The 5,007-nt window shown below is 34.7% G+C and overlaps 1 pseudogene; it reads right to left on the bottom strand.

Annotated features, from left to right (window-relative positions):
• Positions 1–1,245: 1,245 nt before the first annotated feature.
• Positions 1,246–2,450, bottom strand: LOC110258848 (olfactory receptor 8K5-like; annotated as a pseudogene).
• Between the last annotated feature and the right edge of the window lie 2,557 nt (positions 2,451–5,007).

Here is a 5,007-nt window from a genome sequence, read left to right as displayed (position 1 = left end):
ACTTTGTTGAAAAGCATTATATAATATTATGACAAAGTAGCATTCATTAACCAAATGTAATTTTGATGGACATATAGTTATAAGTTGATATAAGAAAATGTTTTGTGACATTGTTTTTGCCAATGATTGGTGGTAAATATTTTTTTAATCAGTTCCTATGTTGTCTTTCATCCCAATCTTTTAAAAATGTTTTTCTGTGTCTTTGGTTTTCAGAAACCTTATATGACATACTTTGGTGTAATTTCCTTTGTTTATCCTGCTTAGAATTATTTTAGCATTTTATACCTTGGGGTTATAGGGTTTTTTTTAATTCTTTATGGTTTGGAAAAAATTCTGGCCAACATTTCTTCCGCCAGGTTTTCTGCCTCATATAATTTCTTCTTTCCACTTGGACCTAAATTTAAATGTACTGTACACAACTTGCTGCTATTCTAAGGATCACTGAGACTACTTTCATTAAGTTCATTCAGAATTTTGGTTTTCCTATGACCTCATTTTTGATAGCCTTTCCTGTGATGTGCTTAAGTGTAACTATCATTTCTTTTTCAGCATATTACATGCTGTTACTCTCATTCAATAAATATATGTTCCTATAGAATAAAGCATTTTCATCTCCAGAAGTCCCAATTGGTTATTTTTGATCTTTTATTTATCCCCTCAAACTACTATGTTTTTTATTAAATTACTCAGTATATTGAACATAAATATGTTTTAAGTATTTGCCTGATAACAAACACGTGGTTTCCTGACTAAGAGCTTAATAAGTGTTTCCATTGGGAGAGATGTGGGGTTCTGCGGAATCAATAAAGGAAATATTGAATCAAGAATAAGGCATGTTGGGGAGGGAGTGACATTAAATTGAGACCTAAAATATGAGGATTAATATGGCTGAATACAAAGGAAACTATTTATCCATGCTTTTTTTTTTTGCTATTTCTTTGGGCTGCTCCCGTGGCATATGGTGGTTCCCAAGCTAGGGGTCGAATCGGAGCTGTAGCCACCAGCCTACGCCACAGCCACAGCAACGCGGGATCCGAGCCACGTCTGCAACCTACACCACAGCTCACAGCAACGCCGGATTGTTAACCCACTGAGCAAGGGCAGGGACCGAACCTGCAACCTCTATCCATGCATTTTAATTAGCCTTTGCTCTGGAGCTGAGAATAATGCAATTATATTTATTAGAAATATTATCAGATGCCATTTGACTTTTTCATACTTTAAAATAATATTTCATATTGGATATTACATACAAAGTTTGCATTGACTCTTAAAGACCCTGTAGAAAACATTTTTACTTCCTTAAGCTATAGATCAGGGGGTTAAATATGGGGATTACTCAAGTGTAAAATACAGAGGCCATTTTATCAGTATCAAAGGAGTGAGTGAATTTGGGCTGTATGTACATAAATGGTAGAGACCCACAGAACACAACCGCCACTGACAGATGAGAACCACATGTAGAGAAAGCTCTTTTCCTGCCCTGTGTAGAATGCATTTGAAATATGACTATCAGGATCAGTAGGTATGACACTAGGATGACCAAGAGGGAAGAGATCAAATAATATGGCCAATTCTGGAGTTCCCATCATGGCATAGTGGTTAACGAATCTGACCAGGAACTATGAGGTTGCGGGTTTGGTCCCTACCCTTGCTCAGTGGGTTAAGGATCCGGCATTGCCGTGAGCTGTGGTGTAGGTTGCAGACGCGGCACAGATCCCGTGTTGCTGTGGCTCTGGCATAGGCCAGCGGCTACAGCTCTGATTAGACCCCTAGCCTGGGAACCTCCATATGCCGTGGAAGCGGCCCAAAGAAATAGCAAAAAGCCAAAAAATAAGTAAAGAAGTAAATAAATAAATAAATAAATAATATGGTCAATTCTATTTCTTGTGCATTTGAGCAGAGTATAAGTACCAAGGGAACATCATCACAATAGAAATGGCTAATGACATTAGAGACAAAAAGGGTCAATGTAAAAATCTTAATGGTGAACACTAGTGCCTGAAAGGCACTGTAGATGTATGGAATGCCTACCAGCACATGGCAAATTCTCTGGGAGATGATAACATTGTAGAGAAGGGGGCTACAGATAGCCAAATAGATAAACAAGCTAAAAAATGCCCTGATGATGACTATAGGGAAGAAAGCCAACTGTGTGGCACATGCATAACAGGAAATGGTACTTTGATCCACAACAAATTTACAAGCATCTTGGGACAAATGACTGTAAAATTACCAAGATCAATGAAAGCCAGGTGTTTGATAATAAAGCATATAGGGGTGTGTAGGTGGGAATCCATTTGGGTCAAAATGATCTTACCCAAATTGGCCACTATTGTGATTGTTTAGAGGATGAGGAAGATCCCAAAAATTGAGGCCTGAAGCTCAGGCTTCCTTGTGACTCCCATCAGAATGAATTCAGTCAGCAATGATAGATTCTGTTGGCCCATATATCCAGTTAGCTTGTCTGGTAATAAACAGAGAAAGTGTTATTAGCTTTCATGTGGTGTCATCTAAATAAAGTACAAATATCTGTAAATGGAATGTTTTTTTTAATAATGGGGAAAGAAAATAATTTCCATATATGATTTTGGAACCTAAATAAATAACAGAATCTCAGATACAATTTAGAATAGATTTACAAGGAGATCCTGCTGAACAGCATTGAGAACTATGTCTAGATACTCATATTGCAACAGAACAAAGGGTGGGGGAAAAATGTATACATGTAAGAATAACTTGATCCCCATGCTGTACAGTGGGAAAAATAAATAAATAACAGAATCTTCTTCTCAAATAAAAGGAGTCATATGAAACCATATGCACAGCTACTACAGATTAAACTCTAGAGTCAGCAGTATTTGGGACATTATTATTTGACTAATAATACTGGCTAACAGATGCTGCAAAAATAATTTGTCTGTTGTTTGCTTTCCTATTAATTTTGGTTTAAAACTGTTTCCACTTGTCTGTTTGACTTGTGTTTTATTAACATTGATTGGCATATTAAAAATCACTTTGAGCTTAAAAAAAAGTAAAGATATTTATTTCTTTGCTCTTTACTGTTTCACTAGTCTATTTAATTATCCCTGTGCCAGTAGTATTTTGTACTGGGTAGAGCAGGTTTACAATATGTCATAGTATTTGGGAGAGAAAGCCCTTCCACCTTGTGTGTCTTAAGATGTCTGTTAATTAATTGTGGGCCTTTGTAATTTCATATAAACTTCAGAATCAGCTTTTGAAATTTCAGAACTCAGTGGGTGTTTGGTATTATATTGAACATATAAATGCACAGAGGAAGAATGAGTTTTAAAATACAGTTGTCCAACCTCCAAACACAAGATATCACTTATGTAACTTTGATTTAATGTCTCAGAGTTTAAAAAAAACTTCTGTGTAGATATTGTGAGTGTCCTTCACTATACTTGTTCCAGAATATCTGTACCACTGTGTGCTAAGTGTGTCTGCAGAGTTCTCTCTTTTATAGTTATGTCTTCTTTTTTCTGCTGTAGGTTAGCTGGTTTTATATCCTAATTTAATTATTTTTATTCTGAGAAACAAATATACTAGATTTATTATTTATACCTTTGTGATTTAAAAAATTATAATATATATTTTTTTAAAAAACCTGAAGTTAATTTAAAATGTTGTGTTAGTTTCAGGAGTATAGCAAAGTGACCCAGTTATACATATATATCTTTTTTTCAGATTATTTTCCCTTATAGTTTATTAAAAATATTGAGTATAGCTCCCTGTGCTACATCCTAGGTCCTTGTTGGTTATCTGTTTTATATATAGCACTGTGTATATGTTAATACCAAACTCCTAATTTATCCCTCCCTCCCCTTTGATAACTATAAGTGTGTTTTCTATGTCTGTGGGTCTATTTCTGTTTTGTAAAACAGAATATTTTTCTTTGTAAAACTCATTCTTTGAGGCCACTATCACCCTGGTTCCAAAACCAGACAAAGATACCTCAAGAAATGAAAATTACAGACCAATATCACTGATGAAGATAGATGCAAAAATCCTTAACAAAACACTTGCAAACCAAATCCAACAGTACATTAAAAGGATCATACACCACGATCAAGTGGAATATATCCCAGGGATGCAAGGATTTTTTGATATCTGCAAATCAATCTTTGTGATACACCATGCTAACAAATTGAAGTATAAAAACCACATGATTATCTCAACAGATGCAGAAAAAGCATTTGACAAGATTAAGATCCATTTATGATTAAAACCTTCCAGAAAGTGGGCATAGAGGGAACCCATGCCTAAATATAATAAAGGTCATATATGACAAACCCAGCTAACCTCATTCTCAACAATGAAAAGTGAAAAGAATTCCTGCCAAGATCAGGAACAAGAAAAGGATGTCCACTCTTGCCACTTTTATTCAACATAATTTTGGAAGTCATAACCACAGCAATCAAATAAGAGAAGGAAATAAAGGAATCCAAATGGGAAAAGAAGAAGTAAAACTGTTGCTGTTTGCAGATTACATGATACTATATATAGAAAATCCTAAAGATGCTATCAGAAAACTACTAGAGCTCATCAATGTATTTAGTAAAGATACAGGATGAAAAATTAATACACAGAAACCTTTCACATTCCTATACACTAATAATGAAAGATCAGAAAAAGTAAGAAACAATCTCATTTACATCATGTCAAAAAGAACAAAATACCTAGGAATGAACTTACCTAAAGAGGTAAAAGACCTGTATTCTGAAAACTATAAAATGCTGTTGGAGGAAATCAAAGGTGATATAATCAGATGGAAATATATACCATGCTTGTGGATTGGAAGAATCAGTATTGTCAAAATGAGTATACTACCCAAGGAAATTTACAGATTCAATGCAATCCCTATAAAATTACCAATGCATTTGTCACATAACTAGAACAAAAGATTTTTAAATTTATATGGAAACATGAAGGACTCTTTTTTTTTTTTTTTCCTTTGGCTACACCCATGGCATATGGAGGTTCTCA

The sequence above is a fragment of the Sus scrofa genome, chromosome 10 (genome assembly GCF_054392235.1).
Source record: "Sus scrofa isolate SSC_HxYL_T2T_F1_AM1 chromosome 10, Sscrofa_HxYL_maternal_Yorkshire_Landrace_v2.0, whole genome shotgun sequence".
Lineage (NCBI taxonomy): Eukaryota > Metazoa > Chordata > Mammalia > Artiodactyla > Suidae > Sus > Sus scrofa.
The sequence above is the reverse complement of the archived record's forward strand: the minus strand, read 5'-3'. Positions and strand labels throughout refer to the sequence as shown.